At 40.1% G+C, this 20315-nt stretch overlaps 2 non-coding genes across 2 annotated transcripts; one reads left to right on the top strand and one right to left on the bottom strand.

Moving 5' to 3' along the window:
* Window positions 1-3817: 3817 nt before the first annotated feature.
* On the top strand, window positions 3818-3891 carry TRNAI-AAU (transfer RNA isoleucine (anticodon AAU)). Its single transcript has one exon. It is a non-coding gene; the product is annotated as a tRNA-Ile (tRNA).
* Window positions 3892-12537: 8646 nt separating this feature from the next.
* Window positions 12538-12610, bottom strand: TRNAV-AAC (transfer RNA valine (anticodon AAC)). Its single transcript has one exon. It is a non-coding gene; the product is annotated as a tRNA-Val (tRNA).
* Between the last annotated feature and the right edge of the window lie 7705 nt (window positions 12611-20315).

The raw sequence follows: 20315 nt of genomic DNA, 5'->3' as shown, positions 1-20315 counted from the left end.
CCCAACTCATTCTATGAAGCCACCATCTCCCTGATACCAAAATCAGGTAAAGACATTACAAAAAAAGAAAATTACAGACCTATATCCCTCATGAACATAGATGCAAAAATCCTCAACAAAATTCTAGCCAATAGAATTCAACAACACATCAAAAAAATAATTCACCACGACCAAGTGAGATTTATACCAGGTATGCAAGGCTGGTTTAGTATCAGAAAAACCATTAATGTAATCCACCACATAAATAAAACAAAAGATAAAAACCACATGATCTTATCAATTGATGCAGAAAAGGCATTTGACAAAGTCCAACACCCATTTATGATAAAAACTCTCACCAAAATAGGAATTGAAGGAAAATTCCTCAACATAATAAAGGGCATCTATGCAAAGCCAACAGCCAATATCACTCTAAATGGAGAGAACCTGAAAGCATTTCCCTTGAGAACGGGAACCAGATAAGGATGCCCTTTATCACCGCTCTTATTCAACATTGTGCTAGAAGTCCTAGCCAGGGCAATTAGGCTAGACAAAGAAATAAGGGGCATCCGGATTGGCAAAGAGAAAGTAAAATTACCTCTATTTGCAGATGACATGATCTTATACACAGAAAACCCCAACGAATCCTCCAGAAAACTACTGAAACTAATAGAAGAGTTTGGCAGTCTCAGGTTATAAGATAAACATACAAAAATCACTTGGATTTCTCTACATCAACAAAAAAAGCATCGAAGAGCAAATAACCAAATCAATACCATTCACAGTAGCCCCCAAGAAGATAAAATACTTAGGAATAAATCTTACCAAGGATGTAAAAGACCTATACAACGAAAACTACAAAGCTCTACTATAAAAAATTCAAAAGGACATACTTAAGTGGAAAAACATACCTTGCTCATGGATAGGAAGACTTAACATAGTAAAAATGTCTATTCTACCAAAAGCCATCTATACATATAACGCACTTCCGATCCAAATTCCAATGTCATTTTTTAAGGTGATAGAGAAACATATCACCAACTTCATATGGAAGGGAAAGAAGCCTTGGATAAGCAAAGCATTACTGAAAAAGAAGAAGAAAGTGGGAGGCCTCACTCTACCTGACTTCAGAAACTTTTGTACAGCCACAGTAGTCAAAACAGCCTGGTATTGGTACAACAACAGGCACATAGACCAGTGGAACAGAATTGAGAACCCAGATATAAATCCATCCACATATGAACACCTGATATTTGACAAAGGCTCAGAGTCAGTTAATTGGGGAAAAGATAGTCTTTTTAACAAATGGTGCTGGCATAACTGGATATCCATTTGCAAAAAAATGAAACAGGACCCATACCTCACACCATGCACAAAAACTAACTCCAAGGGGATCAAAGACCTAAACATAAAGACTAAAACGATAAAGATCATGGAAGAAAAAATAGGGTCAACCCTAGGAGCCCTAATACAAGGCATAAACAGAATACAAAACATTACCAAAAATGACGAAGAGAAACCAGATAACTGGGAGCTCCTAAAAATCAAACACCTATGCTCATCTAAAGACTTCACCAAAAAAGTAAAAAGACCACCTACAGACTGGGAAAGAATTTTCAGCTATGACATCTCCGACCAGCGCCTGATCTCTAAAATCTATATGATTCTATCAAAACTCAACCACTAAAAGACAAACAACCCAATCAAGAAGTAGGCAAAGGATATGAACACACATTTCACTAAAGAAGATATTCATGCAGCTAACAGATACATGAGAAAATGCTCTCGATCATTAGCCTTTAGAGAAATGCAAATTAAAACCACCATGAGATTCTATCTCACTCCAACAAGGCTGGCATTAATCCAAAAAACACAAAATAATAAATGTTGGAGAGGCTGCGGAGAGATTGGAACTCTCATACACTGCTGGTGGGAATGTAAAATGGTACAACCACTTTGGAAATCTATCTGGCGTTATCTTAAACAGTTGGAAATGGAACTACCGTACAACCCAGAAATCCCACTCCTCAGAATATACCCTAGAGAAATAAGAGCCTTCACACAAACAGATATATGCATACCCATGTTTATTGCAGCTCTGTTTACAATAGCAAAAAGCTGGAAGCAACCAAGGTGTCCATCAACGGATGAATGGTTAAATAAATTGTGGTATATTCACACAATGGAATACTATGCATCGATAAAGAACAGTGACGAATCTATGAAACATTTCATAACATGGAGGAACCTGGAAGGCATTATGCTGAGTGAAATGAGTCAGAGGCAAAAGGACAAATATTGTATAAGACCACTATTTTAAGATCTTGAGAAATAGTATACACTGAGAAGAACACATACTTCTGTGGTTACGAGGGGAGGAGGGAGTGAGGGAGGGTGTGAGAGGGTTTTTTACTGGTTAATTAGTAGATAAGAACTGCTTTAGGTGAAGGGAAGGACAATACTCAGTACATGGAGGGTCAGCTCAACTGGACTGGACAAAAACCAAAGAAGTTTCCGGGATAAAATGAATGCTTCAAAGGTCAGCGGAGCAAGGGCGGGGGTTTGGGGACCATGGTTTAAGGGGACTTCTAAGTCAATGGGCAAAAAAATTCTCTTATGAAAACATTCTGCATCCCACTTTGAAATGGGGCGTCTGGGGTCTAAAATGCTAACAAGCAGCCATCTAAGATGCATCAATTGGTCTCAACCCACCTGGAGCAAAGGAGAATGAAGAACACCAAGGTCACACGACAACTAAGAGCCCAAGAGACAGAAAGGGCCACATGAACCAGAGACCTACATCATCCTGAGACCAGAAGAACTAGTTGGTGCCCGGCCACAATCGACGACTGCCCTGACAGGGAGCACAACAGAGAACCCCTGAGGGAGCAGGAGATCAGTGGGATGCAGACCCCAAATTCGCATAAAAAGACCGTACCTAAAGGTCTGACTGAGACTAGAGGAATCCCGGCGTCCATGCACCCCAGACCTTCTGTTGGCACAGGACAGGAATCATTCCCGAAGACAACTCATCAGACATGAAAGGGACTGGACAGTGGGTAGGTGAGAGATGCTGATGAAAAGAGTGAGCTAATTATATCAAGTGGTCACTTGAGACTGTGTTGGCATCTCCTGTCTGGAGCGGGGATGGGAGGATAGAGAGAGTTGGAAGCTGGCAAAATTGTCACAAAAGGAGAGACTGGAAGGGCTGACTCATTAGGGGGAGAGCAAGTGGGAGCACGGAGTAAGGTGTATATAAACTTGTATGTGACAGTCTAACTTGATTTGTAAAAGTTCACTTGAAGCTCAATAAAAGTTAATAAAAAAAAAACTAAAAAAAAGTGATAAGAATGATTACATAAAGTGTAGTAGCCATTTGATGAAGTAATATAAGGTTAATAAACATCTTGTTTTTAAATAATATATAATGATATAAAAATATTTACAATATGATAAAAAGCAAAAACAGAAAAAATAAAAGTAACATTCACATACATAGTATGATTCCAACTTAATAGTATTTATACAAAGAGGCTTAAAAAAAAAGAAAAAAAATGACTGAAATGTTATTTATAGTTTGGTATGTGTGGGTGTTATATGGATTTTTTAAAAATAAAAGACGATTCCTTTTTGTACATTATGGATATAATAAAAAGGATCGGGCTGGCAAAAAAAAGAAATAGTGTCATTTAATCATAGCTAAGAAAAAAAGATTTTTTTGTTTTAAGATTAAAATCGAGTATATGCACGGCACTGGCTGTGTTCAGTTATCTTTTGGACGAGTGAAGAGTGAACAATCCTCGTACTTTTGAAAAATGAAGATGAGTGTCACACAGGTGGCCGGTTAGCTCAGTCGGTTAGAGCGTGGTGCTAATAACGCCAAGGTCGCGGGTTTGATCCCCATACCGGCCACTGAAAACAAATGCTTTTCCACTTTGAAAATAGCCTCTGTGACATCAAATCTGTATCGAACGTCGTGTGTGACATCAAATCTGTATCGAACGTCGTCTTTATCTCCTTAACCCTCACTAGGAACACTTAGAACCTTTTCTCCTTCTTTGGGAGGTGAGGGGAGGGCAGAGGAAGAAAAAACTTTTTTTGGAACAACTGACTTAAAGCCTTAAGATAGAAATTTTAGTGAAGAAAGCCACCCAGGAGTCGGATGGTCTTGGAGATGGGGTGTGCGTCTGATGGCTGCTGTCCATTTGAGCATCTCATTCTCCTTAGCCCTTCCTCAGGGTCCAGCTCACTGTGTCTCCCTGTGGCCCTCAAGCGCTTTCTCTACCTGATTATCTCCTCTCCCTGAGTGTCTATTCATCCCTTACACTACACTTTCCTACTCTTGAACATGGTATTGCTAGTTATTAAAATACGGACAGTCAAATATAATACATATTTTTATTTTTTTAAACTACTGACTGGCTTCCAGTATAATTTCTGTCTGTGAAGACAGATTTTTTTTTTTTTTTTCTGGCTCTCCAGGACCTAGACAGGTGCCAAAGTCAGAGTGAACATCTGAAACCTCTGGATTTTCTCCTAACTATCCTGTTACTCCCATGAACATTCACATATGCTCTTTGTCTCCTATCTTAAAAAGGTTTCACTTGACTCAACATATCCCTAAGGCTTTATAACAAAATCTCCTCTAAAGAGTTATCCAGATTTCCTATCTCCAGTTTCTTTCCTGTTGTTTTGAAATCGACTATATTCTGTTTTTTTGACACTACCATTTCATGGAAACTTCTCGTCAAGGTCACCAATGACTTCTCACTTTTTCAAGACCTTCTCTTCCTTGACTTTGTTACGGGTTCAATTGTGTCCCCCCAAAATCTGTGTTGATATCCAAACCCCTATACCTGGGATTTAATCCCCTTTGGAAATCAGTTTTCTTTGTTATGTTAGTGAACCCATTATCAGTGTAGGGTATGTCTTAAATGTAACCAGTTCTGAGATACAAAAAGAACAGATTAGGCACTGAGACAAGGGAGGACAAACTGAGGAAGACAGAAGCACATTAAGGATCAACAAGGACCCCAGGAACTCTGAGGCTATGGAACTGAGGCAAGGATCTTCCTCCAGGGCCAACAGAGAGAGAGAATTCCCTGAGAACCGTGCCCTGAATTTGGACTTCCACACTCCTTAACTGTGAGAAAATCAACTTCTGTTCCTTAAAGAAAACAACTGTGATATTTCTGTTACAGTAGCACTAAGGAAGTAAGACAACTTCTCAGTGTCAATGAACACACTTACCGTCTTAAAACTTTTTTTTTTTTTTAATTTCATATCCAAGACACTGATGTCCTGACTCTCTTTCTACCTCACTGGTTCATCCTTCTAAATAGTTTTAGTTTGTTTCCCCCCTCCTCACCTATTTTTATAGTAGATTATCTCACAGATTGGTCCTTGAACCTTTTCTCTATATACACTCACTCCCTGGTAATCTGACCCATTCACATGGTTTACATCATCTGTATGCCTATATTATCTCCTAGACACCCTATTGGACACAGTAGAACTGCCCCATAGGGTTTGCAAAGTTATAATCTTTATGGAAGCAGACTGCCACATCTTCCTCCCATGGAGCGGCTGGCGGCTTTGAACTGGTGACCCTGCGGCTAACAGACAAGCTCTTAACCACTTGACTAAAACTGGTTTTTCATTTATATGCCTACTACTCACAAATGTGTATCTGCAGACTACACCACTTCATTAACCTCAAATCTTGTATACATTACTGATTCCTTGGCATTACCACTTGGATGTTTTATACTAGGCATCTCAAAGTTAGTATGTCTAAAACTGAACTCCCATTTTCCTATAATAATCTTACTATATCCAATCTTCCCTGTTTTGGTTAATGGTAACTCAATTCTTTCTCTCTTTCAGGCAAAAAAACCCTGGAAGTCATCATTTATTTCACTCTTTCTCTCATATCTCACATCCAGTTTGTCAGGAATTTCTCTTCTTTCTGTCTTCAAAATATATCCAGTCTCTGACTACTTCTCACTGCCTTGACAGCCATCATCTTGTCTGGCATAGGGGTAAAAGACCCCAGAATCAAATTTAATCAAACGATATTTTTCTTGAGCAAGGACAAAGATGATCATTCCCAGGAGAGATTTGCTTGTGTGCACAAGACACAAAAGACTAGCAGAATCCCCAGAATCACAATCAGAGAGTCTCTAATATACTATTACAGAAGGAAGTAAATTAAGAAAAATTACACTATTGTCAAAGGCAGGAGACATAACATATGGGGATACATGATTGGTTTAAGGATTCTATGTTGGTCATGTACCATTTAGTTACTATGGGGATGTTTCCTTGGGAACAACCCGGCAACATCCATTCAAGGCTTAGGGACTTGGAATGGGTTGTCAGAAATTGCAATATGCTCCTTTGTGAGACCATAATTTCCCTATAGCATGGCCTCCTTGTTGGCTAAGATAAAGTACCCTTCATGGACCATTCCTCCTCTAGGTATAAGAAACAATGACACCATGAGGTTCAGTGTATACTCTCATTTCTTTCTGGAACTATTCATAATGATTTTAACAAATGTTCACACCAAATGGATTCCAGGTTTAACTATTACCCCTTAACAAACTTTTGCATAAAAATAGATTCTAGCTTTTAGACCTTACTTCAGTCTCACTACTTCTGGCCAGGCACCTATATAAATTTCAGGTCCTCTACGTCATGTCAAGAACCCTGGTGGAGCTGTGGTTAACAGCTATGGCTGCTAAACAAAAGCTCGGCAGTTTGAACCCACCAGCACTCCTTGGAAACCTTATTGGGACAGTTAAACTCAATAACAAAAATAGCAAAAATTTGACTGTTTTTTTTTTGGCGGGGGGTGTTATATTCAAGCCATTGGCATTTCTTACATGTAGCATGAGGAAAGGGACTTAACAGATCTCTTTGAATCTATTCTTTTCTCTGTAAAAAATATTGTCTACAGAACAGGCAAAAGGACTTTTAAAAAATATGTCCCAAGTAGTTACTTCACTTCTTAAATCCCATCATTATTTCCTCATTTTATTAGAGTAAAGGTGGCCTTCAAAAATGGCCTTTGACAAGGTCACGGAAGCTCCACACACATCCAGACTCTCTGAGGGACCGAATTGCTGGGCTGAGGGCTGTGGGAACCATGGTCTCGGGGAACATCTAGCTCAATTGCCATAACATAGTTTAGAAAAAAAAATGTTCTACATTCTACTTTGGGGAGTAGCAGCTGGCGTCTTAAAAGCTGTGAGCGGCCATCTAAGATACTCCACTGGTCTCACCTCTTCAGAAGCAAGGAAGAATGAAGAATGAAGAAAACTAAACATACAAGAGACAGATTGGTCCAAAGGACCAATGGAACACTTGTACCACCAGACTGAGTCCAGTACAGCTAGATGATGCCCAGCACCACCACTAACTGCTCTGAGAGGGTTCACAATAGAGGGTCTGGGACAGAGATGGAGAAAAAAGTAGAATAAAATTGAAACTCACAAAAAAAGACCAGGCTTACTGATCTGACAGAGACAGGAGAAACCCTGAGAGTATGACGCCCAGGAACTCTTTCAGCTCAGTAGTACAGTCACTCCTGAGGTGCATCCTTCAGCCAAAGATCAGACAGGTCCAGAAAACAAAACAAGACTAAAGTGGCAAAACAGCACAGGAGCAAGGACTAGAAGGCAGGAAGGGACAGGAAAGCTGGCAATAGGGAACCCAAGGTGGAGAAGGCAGAGTGTTGACATGCCGTGCATTGTTAACCAATGTCATAGAACAAGATGTGTACTAAGTGTTTAAAGTGAAACTAGTTTGTTCTGTAAACTTTCATCTCAAGTTCAATAAAAAAAGAACATGCATGTTCCCAATTCATTGCATGAAAGAGAAGCCAAAACAGACTTTTCTCATTTCAATAAATGAATGAATGAATGAATAAAGGCCTGTGAAAGAACACATTAAAGCTGAGATGCTTGACATGACTGACTGACTCAGGTTTGAATCGAAATTTCCCTTTGTCTTATATCCCTTTTTTCTTCTGCTTTCAGCATATGTGCACCTTCTACCTCTTGAGTGAACAAGTACACATTCGTGCGATGATAAATATGTTTTGTTCTAAGAAAGAACACTTTCAACTGATGTATGACAAAGTTGTAGTTCATGAAAAAGCAAGCAATAGAATTTTTCAGGAGCTTAATGACCATAATGTTCCATAAAAAGGTGTTTATGTACACACATTGCTTACAGAAAACCTGATGATTAACTGACCTTGTGAAAAGTTTACTTGTGACTCATATGTAACACATGTGTAACACCCAGTCCTCATGCATAAAACTCTCCCTCCCCTTTCAGAGTTTGAAGCACCTCCCAGTGCTAATGCAACACAGGAGTCCTTCTCAGTGTTACCCCAAGCTGGGTTGTTGTTTTGGTTGTTTTCTATTCTACAAAAAAATCTACCATTTCTCTCCTTACGGATTTCTTGTTAGTTTTACACTTCGATGTGTTCGGTGTCACAAGTGGGATTTGATGTTGCGTTATCTTTCCCACACCCAAGAATTTGAGGACCCAGACTGTGGTCTCCAATTCCATAATTTCTCAGAGTCTGTTCAACTTAAATAACCTCTTGAAAACGAACTCTGCTTGCTTGCATCAAAGTTTTTTAGTTGTGCTGTAGACTTGTTTGGGTTCTTGCAATTTTTATTGTTTGTTTGGTTCTTGTTTTGATTCTTGCAAGCAAAAGTTTGTATTTGGATTTTTATTTGAGCTCCTTAAAGATAAATTTTTTTCTTTTGGTTTTTACTTTCCTGCAAGACACTGTCTCTAAATTACTAAACAGATTAAAGAATTGCAGAGTTAAATTTCAATTCCTACCCCCTCTGTTTCATTGCCAAAGCCTCCTCCTTCTTTGCTTCTGATAACAAAGCTGACTCAACTTCCCTTCTATTCCAAGTAACTAGGAAATAAATCTCTCTTTCAAGTGCCTTTTAATATCTGTCCTAATATACTAATTTAGAATTTCAGGAATCACTTTGGGAAAATGATTATTTGTACCTGTGTTTTCTTTCCTCTGAGCAACTTCTTCTTTAATTTTCAGCTTTAGTCAAAAAATCTAAATAAAATCCATCCATCTAAACTTATCAAGCCATACAAAACCCAAAAGAGACAAGAATTTGACCCAGTCACACTTCCTGGTAACACTGCCTCCTACCTAAGCCTCCTACCTTAGTGAATATTTACCTAAGATCTTTTCTTTCATCTTTTGAACATTGATCAGGCCCCCACTGGAGGACAGCAAATACTTGCAGTGAGAAAATTACCCTTCCAAGAAACCTGAGTTCCTGAAAATATTTGTGCGCAGGTTCTGGCCCACATGTCATGAAAAGGTTTTAACTGGGAAATTCACATTATTTATCTGGGAAATTTTTTATTACTATTCAGATATTGTTAAAAAAAAAAAAAACTTAGTAATCTTGGTATATTCTTGGTATATCCTAACTATTTATTATTCTTTCCCAAGATGATTATATATCTAAAGCTCTTTGAAATTAATGTTAATCATTATGATTAACAATAGTTTCATCTAAAGAATTTTTTAATTGAATTCATTTAACCTTACATTAGTTATATAATACATTTCCATCAAGTCCATCACTTTTTAGAATTATTATAATAAGTCATCCGTAGCCTTTTTTAACTTTGTCATTTGCAAGTAAATTTTACTTTTCCCTGAAAATGTTTGACCATAATATTAAGATATATTTTACTATACTCTACTCATGAAAAGGACCATAATTAGCTCTCCTCACTATTCCATGTACAAGCAAACTCCAAAAATTAAACCTTGAATCTTTTTATCTCAATTTAAGAAAGCTAAAAACATCTCTTCGGACACACCATCCTTCTGGGTCCTTCAAGATTCTATCCAAAGGCCCCAGTGGCCAGAAGCTGACTAGATCTGAAGTAGACAACTTCAGATTGAGGAATGAGACCTCATGCACATTGCTGAATTTTAAGGATTTTGTTTAGTATTTGTCTGTGCCATTCTTAATACTTCTTATTATGACTAGGTAAATGCTACAGAGAGACATGCAACAACATATCAGAAAAATTCTCCAAAAAGCTACTTAAATTAACTTCATTCAGTGTCTCCTATCCCTGATATGCCTTTTCTTAATATCCCTACAAAAGCCAAATTTGTAGGAACTCTAGTTTCAAACCTTGATTCAGTGTTTTGAAAATGCCAAGTTATTCCTTCAAATCTGGCCTTGCTCTATATATGCCCCCAACCAGATGATCACAGAAGCAGAGAATATGAGTTATGGCATGGTAAAAGAGGGCGTCAGTGTATGATATTTTAAGTACAGAAGGAAAACATCCATAGAGTACATCCATGGAAAAGAAAAGAAAACAAGAAGCACCCAAACCCATGGCTGTTGAGTCGATTCAGACCTATAGCAACCCTATGAACACAGTCTAACTACCTGATGGGGTTTCTAAGGAGCAGCTGGTGGATTAAAACTGCTGACCATTTAAACTCTTAACCACTACACCACCAGGGCTCCATGCAAAAGAAAGCATTATGGTAATGGTACTAAGAATTCGCTGCGTAGATTCACGATCAGAGAAGTTACTTGTGAAAGAGCACCTTAAAACTGGGGTTAATGGCATGACCGACTGAGGCAGGTTTGAATTGAAACTTCCCTTTCTGTTTTATCCCTGTTTTTCTTCTGCTTTCAAAATATGTGAACCCCACCTTAAGTGAACAACTATGTAGTCATATGATAAAAATATTTTTGATCTCAGAAAGATCCCTTGTAACTGATGTCTGACAAAATTGTGGTTTATGCATAAGCAAGTGATAAGAATGTTCCAGAAAGGGAAAGACGAGAGTATTCCCTGAAATGATGTTTATGCATGCCATTTGTCTCCCCAAATCTGTGATCATTCACTGACATTATGGAAGGTTTATTTACACCTTGTATGTATCTCATGGAGCCTGGGTGGCGAAGTGGTTAAGAACTTGGCTGCTAAAGAACTTTCCTGAACAAACCACATGCTTCAAAGACCAGCCTAACAGGGGCTGGGGTTTGGGGACCATGGTTTCAGGGGACTTTTGGTCAACTGGCATAATAAAATCTATTAAGAAAACATTCTTCATCCCGTTTTGGAGTGTGGCGTCTTGGGTCTCAGACGGTAGCAAGTGGCTATCTAAGAGACAACAGCTGGTCTCAAGCACGTGGGGCAAAGGAGAATGAAGAACACCAGAGACAGGAGGTAAGTATGAGCCCAAGAGTCTGAATGGGCCACATAAATCAGAGACTACATCAGCCTGAGACCAGAAGAACTAGATGGTGCCTGGCTACAACCGATAACTGCCCAGACAGGGAGCACAACAATGAATCCCTGAAGGAGCAGGACAACAGTGAGATGCAGACCTCAAATTCTTATAAAAAGACCAGACTTAATGGTCTGACTGACACCAGAGGGACCATGGAGGTAACGGTCCCCAGACCTTCTGTTAGCCCAAGGCAGGAACCATTCCTGAAGCCAATTCTTCAGACAGAGGGATTGGACTGCACTGTAAGACAGAAAATGATACTGGTGAGGAGTGGACTTCTTGGATCAAGTAGACACATGAGACTATGTGTGCAACTCCTCTCCGGAGGGGAGTTGCAAAGGCTGACGGGGACAGAAGCTGGCTGAATGGACACAGAAATACATGGTGGAGAGAAGGAGTGTGCTGTCTCATTACTGGGAGAGTACCTAGGAGTATAGCAAGGTGTATAATAGGTTTTGTATGAGAGACTGACGATTTGTAAACTTTCACTTAAAGCACAATAAAAATATTGAAAAAAGAAAAGAACTTGGCTGCTAACCAAAAGGTCAGCAGTTAGAATCCACCAGCCCGTCCTTGGAAATCCCATGGGACAGTTCTCTGTCCTATAGGTCGTCCTGAGTCTGAATCAACTTCACAACAACAGGTTTACCTATCTCATCTGTGGTCCCTAGCCCTCATGCATAAAAATACTTCTCTTCTTTCAGAATTTGAAGACCTCCCAGTGATTCACTGACCTGGGTTGTCGTTGTTGTTACCTATTCCGCAATAAAACACTATCATTTCTCTTCTTAGAAAATTCTCCTTACATTGACGCTTTGACAGACCTAACAAGCGTCCACTGATTTGTTTGCTCCTACTACTCTCTCCACCTTGCTCACTATGCTTAAAGTACAATTGGCTTCTTGATTCTTCTTGCATACAGCAGCCACACTGCAGTCTCAGGACCCTTCACTCTGAATCTTGTGCCCAGAACTGATGGGAACCTCGCCTCCTCCTATGGCTAACTACTGCAGCCGGTGCACAATACATTCTAACCGAATAGAAAACCGAGGACCTGACAAAGTGCTGTGGGCGGACAAGGAAGCAAGTGGGCTATGTTATTCTGGTAATTTAAAGTCTGGGGTTGAAAAGGCAACGTGAAGCTTATGGGGTTGATTGAAACTTAAGCATATGCAGATGAAGAGTTTCTGGAGCAAATTCAGAATTCACAAAAGGAAGGATCCGTCTGTTTCCGCCCGTTTTCGAACCGGGGACCTTTCGCGTGTTAAGCGAATGTGATGACCACTACACTACGGAAACCTGTGTGTGTTGATACCTTTTTGCTTTATAGATGCTGAATCTGAAATTTGCGCCTTTGTATTAGGATGTGTCTCCATGATTGAAGGGCATTTTTTCCCCCTCACACTTTCCGATTCTTACAATCAACAATGTCAGAACAAGATAAATCATAGCCAAGCACACGCTACTCCCTGTGACCCAATTCCTTCCCAAGCACCAGGTAGCAAAATCTCGGACGAGTTCCAAGAAATTTCTTGATAAGTTCTAGGCTCATTTCTTTGGCGGTGCAAGGCGTAATTATCGTCATCTCCAGGTGTCCGAACTGGTACCCTTAGGAACTAGTACGAACCATCTGAGCTCAGTAGGGATTCTGCACTTTGTGCCCCGGTAGTAGCGGGAGCGATTGAGGTCCACAGTGCATGGTGTCAGGCTGTGCCCAGTTCTGTGTCGTGGCCGTGGTGTGGGCTTTGTGGAAGTGAAATCTGTGGCGAGTGAGCCTATTAGACGTCAGATGAACTTCTCTTCAGTTTTTTCTCACTCATATCCGATGAACTCGGTGTCCGATATCTTTTAATCTGTTTTATAGCGGGTAAATGACCTTCATGATGTACCTGACTCTTCTTTGTTCTTCACTCCATTCCAACTGTCTTAAATCACTGTCCTTGCCCCGGATGTTGGAAACAATCGGCTTTCTACTAGGTTCTAAATTAAGCTTTCCGAAGGCAGAATCTTGGTGAACGTGCTCGCCAGCGAAAATGCACTTGTCCGGGAAGTATCAGAAACTCTTGACAGGAGAGCTTTCTCAGCCTCTGAGAAAGGTCACATTATGTCTCCTTCTGTGGCAGCTAAACCAGGAACTGATGAAAGTATTGTGGGTAAAGGCGGGGAAAAGCATGTTTCTTTCTTATTAGCACAATCTCAAGCCTGCCTATTTTTTTTTTTTTTTGAAATCTAATCAGCAGAATAAACAGAGATTCCATTTAACACACATGTTAGTTTGTTAACTTTTCTCAAAAATTTGCTTTAATATTTATTCTAAAGAAACTATTGAGCAGCCCAATCCCATCGTAGTCACTGGAAGAACCTGATGTCCTTAGGGAAATGGCAAACTAGAAAGAGGGAAGGGATACCTCAATTGATCATTATGACAAATGTTCTCACAGTAATTTAGTTATAATAAACTTGCTGAGTAGAATGACGGATACGAATATCAGGGTTTCCCCACAGAAGCACAGAAAAGAGGCATCATCCCGAGTCCTAATGATCACAACTTGCTGGACTAATTGTTGGCTAATCTATACTTTATTGGATTTAAAAAATAAGTAAAGTTGTTGAAGAGCAGTTGAATGAAGGCGGAATTCAAGCCTTGGGTGAATATGGAATAGAGAGTAACTGGAGTGTGAGAAGCTGCAGTTGTAGGTTTCAATCAGAGTGTGCAGAAAAGAGAAACTAAGTGGAATAATAGGTGCAGGAACAGGGAGGTCAGGGAGGGTCCATCACAGTAGGGAAGTTAGATTTTAATCTGAATGTGGTGAGTAGGAAAGAAGTGACTATTTTATGGAGGAACATGACATTGCCTGTTTTGATCCAAAGACCTCTTTGGTTTATGAGTAAACACTGGAATGTCTCAAAGCTCAATCCTTAGGCCTCTTCTCCATTTATTCTGATCCCCTGGCTAAGCTCATTGTCTAATGATTTACATTTCCCATGGTCTTCATCTGAGTACCATTGTGTACCTCTAGCCTAATGGATATCTCCTCTTTGAAGTCTTACAATAAGCATTTTATAGTTAACATATCCCAAACTGGAATTCATATGTATCCTCTGAAAAGGATCCAACCATATTGATCCATATCTCACTTAACTGCAACTCCATTCCTCCAGCTACTTAGGACTAAGAATTTGGCATCTTCACTGACTCCATTTTTGCTCTATTCCCCAGATCCAGTCACTCAGAAAACTTTCATTGCTTTATCTTTAAAATTTATCTGGAATTTGGCCACTTCTCCACACTTTAATTCCTTCTAGCATTCCCCCAGCCGTAATATTCTTGGACGTGGAGCATTATTAGTATTTCTTAATATGTCTTGGGGTTTCCTCCATTTACTTTATCAAGATGCTTTCTACAGAACTTTTAGGGGGTCCTTTTTAAAACCCCAAAAGGACTCCTTGTTGTACTCAATGTTTAAAATCCAGCAATGGCTCCTTACTGCACTCAAAAAAATAAAATAAAAAAGAAAGAAAAAGTGAAAATTCTTATAATGACCTGCAAAGCGCTACGTAATTTCCCTGCTCCCCACTCAATTTCCTCTCTGGCCCTTTCTCCTACTACTCTCCCTGTTGCACTGTGCTGCAGTTACTATTGACTTTCTTGCTCTACTTTAAATACACCAGACATCATTCTGGTATATAATGCAGCAGAAATCCTTCTCACAATATTAGTAAAAAAAAAAAAAATTTTTTTTTTTTTTTTTAGTAGTAACATCATGTTAATTAGGGCAAATGAACAAGACATTTGACAAGAGGAAAAAAATCGATGGAGACTCCTAATGACATTGGTCTTGACTCTGAAGGCCCTAGTGTTCCACTTCAGAGGAGCTCTTTCCTTCTAGAATTTGAAATCTTCACTTGGCATGAAGCAGTAAATCCCTCTCTCTGGATTCTGAAGGGAGCCTGATCCACTGCCCCTGCAGCCTGGGATTCCTGGGGCAGGCACCTCATTCTGTTGACACCCACCCCTACCCAGTAGGAGACCAGGGAATCAAAGACAATTGGGGGGATGGGAGGGGCTGGAATGCCCTGGGGGTGGAGCGATCACTTGGGTGTCAATGTCTCTAGGGACACACTGCCCTGCTTTCAAGCCCAGGACTTCAGAGAGGGTGTGAGGTTTTTTGAACGTTGATCAAAATACATACACTCAGATGCTGGGTGGAAACCCTGGTGGCAAAGTGGCTAAATTCTAAGGCTGCTAACCCAATCCGCCAGGCGCTACTTAGAAACTCTCTGGAGTGGTTCTACTCTGCCCTATAGAGTCACTATGAGTCAGAATCACCTGGACCACAACGGATTTGGTTTGGTTTTTATTGGTGGGATTAGAAGGGAGAATCTCTGATACAAAATGAGTTCAGTTCTAACATTCAAAAAACAGACATTTCCCACCCAGTTGCAAAGCAAGACCTTTCCTGCATTGGGCAAATGCGATAACCGCATGTACAAGGAAAATTGCTTCAGTTGCAACTTTCCTGCACAGGATAAACTAGAGTTTTTCTAGATGTCCCAGGCTGGATAATCTCAAAGCCTTTTCCTTCAGGAAATTGTCACAGTGACGGTGTGATTCTTTCACGCGTACTATTTGTATATTAAAATTAACCAAACTCCATTACTCATAATAGTCAAAGTCTTCCCTCAAGTACCCAATTCCTTTGTAAACACAAGCAGGCTAGCATGTGGAAAGGGAGGATTTGATTTCAAGAAACTCCTCCATAACGGCCCATGGCAATTTCTCCTGTGTATGCTTTCTTTTTTTTTTTTTTTTTTTTTTGTGCTTTCTAGTGAAAGAAAATGGCCCTTTAGAAGCCACTGTTCAAGGTTCGTAGGACTGAACTCTAGAGGCCTGTAGGTCAGCACTTGCAGCAGGTCAGCTGCAGGGATATGACCCCGGAATGTCAAGCTACAGGGCCAGATACATGGGATTTAGGTGGTTTGCAAGACTGGGATCTATCTTGTCCAGCCCTGGGGCATCAAACATCCTCATATTTTGCCTCACACACACCTAATTCTTTGAAATATGCCTGAGGTTTCCTTGTTCCATTTATTTGATTTACTGGAGGAGAATGTAAACACTGATATACTTTTCTTTTCTTTCTTCTACCCTTCCTTTTCAATATGTGTTGGAATCCAAACCCCTATACCTGGAGATTTAATCCCATTTTGGAATCAGTTTTCCCCTAACAGACCTTTGTTTTCTCCTTAGCTAAGAGTGAGCTGACTTTTTCCAGGCTCTGCCTTAAGCATCACTTGGCATGGCTGACCCACACACTTTGTGCTGAGTTTAGAGATGGCATTTGCCCCCAGATCAGTCCACAGAATATGGTGGTGTCTGTGCTTCTACTCCACCCCAGAGTCCCTTTTTGTTCTGGGGGTGCCTGGGAAAGAGAGAGCAGCTTGACACATCCGAAATAATCTGAGTGTTTCGAACTCCACTGTTTGAAAATCGCGGTTAACGATTAAAGGAATATATTTTCATTTTAGCAAATCTAGAGCATTTTTTAATTTTTTCTAGGACCTGATCATTGCAAACATGATTTACTGTACGATTTTTCCCAATTGTGAACTTCATTTATTGAGCCAACCACACTGCTGTGTGGGCACTGGGGATACCAGAAGAGTGAAGAAGCAGATAATACAGTGTCCTAAGCAGTTAATGACAAAAAAATCGAAAAATGGATCAACAGAGATTCACACTGCAGGAGGTTTTCAGGAAGGACAAAGAAGGGGCATCGCCCCAGGATACAGGAGCCTGCAGGGCAGATCCACCTAGGAGGTTCCTTCCCATCTGGAAAGAACTGAGCTGGGAACAAATCGACCAAATCCTTCGATGGTGGCGGGGGAGGGGGCGGGGTGTCTCTGGATCCTTCTCAAAGCCTTCCTGGGGTAGGATGACGGAGTGGCCCCTACTGAATGTTTCTGTCCGAACGAAATCCACGAGCTCTCTTCTAATGTTCCATAAAAAGAAGAAGGAGCGAATTCATTCCTGCTGGAGGCAGAGTTTTTGTGTTTCTTTTTCTTCTTGAGAAACTGCGGAAAGTGGAAATACAAAACATAAAGAGAAGTTTGAAAACACAGTGTCATTTAGTCATAGTTAAAATTATGTAAAAGAGTATCCTTGGATGAGTGAAGAGGGAGGCAGTAATCTTTGTGCATTCTGAATGTGAAGGAAACATTGCACAGGTGGCGGCTTAGCTCAGCTAGCTAGTGTTGGTAGTAAAGCTTAGTTCGCAGGTTCGATCCCCGTAGGGGCCAAGGAAAGAAGCTGCTTTTCCATTAAAAAGATTTTGCTGTCCTTCCTTCGCACTCAGCTGCGCTTTGAAAATAGCCTCTGTGACATCAAATCTGGGTCAAATGCTGACTTAATTTCCTTAATCCTCAGTAGTCACACGTATACCCACTTTCCTCCTCCTCTAACGTGGGTGGGAGAAAAGAAGACAAAACAGTTTTTTTAGAACAAGTGTCATAAACCCTTAAGATAGAAATTTTAGTTAAGAAAACCACACTGGGAGTGGGTATGGTCTTGGGGATGGGGTGTGCGTCTGATGGTGGCTGTCCTTTTGAGCATCTCTTTCTCCTTCTCCCTTTTTCAGGGTCCAGTACACTGTGTCTCCGTGTGGCCGTCAAGCACTTTATCTGATTATGTCCTCTACCTGACTGCCTGCTTACCCCTTGCACTGCCCTTAAGTGCTGTGGAAATTGATGTTTGTTTGCTAAAATAACGACAGTTAGACATAATGCATATTTTCCTTTTTTTTTTTTTTTTAATTTTAACTACCAGTTGGCTTTCAGTATAATTTTTGCCCATGAAGGGAGATCACCCCCTCCTTACCATTACCTAGACCGGTGCCAAAGTCAGAGTGAATGTGTGAAATCTCTCAGTTTGTTCCTATCGTGTTATTCTCATGAACATTCAAACATGCTATTCATTTCCTATCTTAAAACGGTTTCTCTTGACCCAACATATCCCTCTAGCTACTATCCTATTTCTCAGATGGTCTTATAAAAAATCCCCTCTAAAGAGTTATGCAGATTTACTGTCTCCAGTTTCTCTCCTGCTGTTTTTTAAATCCCCTACCTTCTGCTTTTTTGACACATCCAGTTCATGGAAAGTTCTTGTCAGGATTACCAATGACTTCTCACTGTTTCAAAACCTTATCCTTCTTAACTTTTGTTATGGATTCGATTAGGTCCTGCCAAAATATGTGTTGGAATCCAAACCCCCATACCTGGAGATTTAATCCCATTTTGGAAGCAGTTTTCTTTGTTATGGTAATGAGGCCATAAGAGTGTAGGCTATTTCTTTAGTTACTTTTGAAATACAAAAACAACAGATTGGCACTGAGATAAGGGAGAACAAACAGGGAAGAAGACAGAAGTCCATGTGAGGATTACCAAGGAATCCAGGAACCCTGGGGCTATAGAAACTGAGACAAAGATTTTCCCCCAGGGCCAACAGAGAAAGAGCATTCCCTTAGAGCTCGCCCTGAATTTGGACTCTTTAACTGAGAAAATAAATTTCTGTTCCTTAAAGAAAACCACTTGCAGTATTTCTGTTACAGCAGCACTAAGAAACGAAGACAATTTCTCAGTGTCAACAAACACACTTACTGTCCTAAATCTTTTTTTTTGTTGTTGTTACTTCCGAGACACTGCTATCCTGACTGCTTTTCTACTTCACTGGCTCATCTTTCTCAATATCCTGTGTTCATTTTGCCTCTCCTCACCCATTCTGTAGTAGAATGTTCCACAGATTGGTCCTTGAATCTCTTCTCTATATACACTCACTACATACACTCACTTTCTGGTAATCTCACCCATTCTCATGGTTTAAATCATTTGCATGCCTAAATCATCTCAGGGCAACTTTACAGGACACAGAGTAGAGTTGCCCCACAGGGTTTTGAAGGCTATGATCTTTATGGAAGCACACTGTCAGATCTTCCTCCTGTGGAGTGGCTGGTAGGTTAGAACTGGAGACTTTTGACTGGTAGCCAAGCTCTTAACTACTTGATGAAAATGGGTTTGGTTTATATGTCTACAACTCACACATTTGTATCTGCAGTCTCGACCACTCCATTAACCTCACATCTTCTATACACAACTGATTCCTTGGCATTACCACTTGAATGATTTATACTAAGCATTTTTCTAAAAGCTAGCATGTCTATAACCGAACTCCCATTTTTCTCTAAGAATCCTGCTACATCCAATCTTCACCATTTCAGTTAATGGCAACTCAATTCTTTCACTCTTTCAGGCAAAAAAAAACCTTGAAGTCATCATTTATTTCACTCTTTCTCTTATACCTCACATCCAGTTGGTCAGAAATTTCTCTTTTCTCTTTCTTCGGAATATATCCGGACTCTGACTACTTCTTCCTACACTGACAGCCACCATCTTGTCTGTCATGGGGAAAATTACCCCAGAACCAAATTTAATCAAATGAGATTTTTATTCAGCACAGACGAAGATGATTATTGCAATGAGGGATTTGCCAGTGTGCGCTGGGCACAAGAGACTAGCTGAATCAGGGATTCTCCGGTATACTATTCTAGAAGGAAGTGAATTAAGAAAAATGACATTATTGTCAAAGGTGAGAAAGATAACATAGGAAAACATGATTGATTTAAGGAGACTTTTTTGGCTAAACTCCATTAAGTTACTAAGCCGAGGTTTCCTTGGAAACAAACTGGCAACATCTGTTCTTGGCTTGGTGACTTACAATGGGTTCTCAGTTCAGTCAAAAAGAGATTAAAATATGGTCCATTGTGACAGCATAACTTCCCAACTCTACCTTAACCTCTGTTGGTTAAGGTAGAGTACCCTTCATGGAACATTCTAACTCTAGGTAGGGAAACCAAGAAACAATGAGTTTCTGCTTGTACTCTTATTCCTTTCTGGAACTTTTAATAACGATTTTAATAAACCCTCACACATAATGGTTTCCACCGTTAAC

Source organism: Loxodonta africana, chromosome 1 (genome assembly GCF_030014295.1).
Source record: "Loxodonta africana isolate mLoxAfr1 chromosome 1, mLoxAfr1.hap2, whole genome shotgun sequence".
NCBI classification, from domain to species: domain Eukaryota; kingdom Metazoa; phylum Chordata; class Mammalia; order Proboscidea; family Elephantidae; genus Loxodonta; species Loxodonta africana.
Note: the sequence above shows the minus strand (reverse complement) of the source record. Positions and strands in the feature narration are given on the sequence as shown.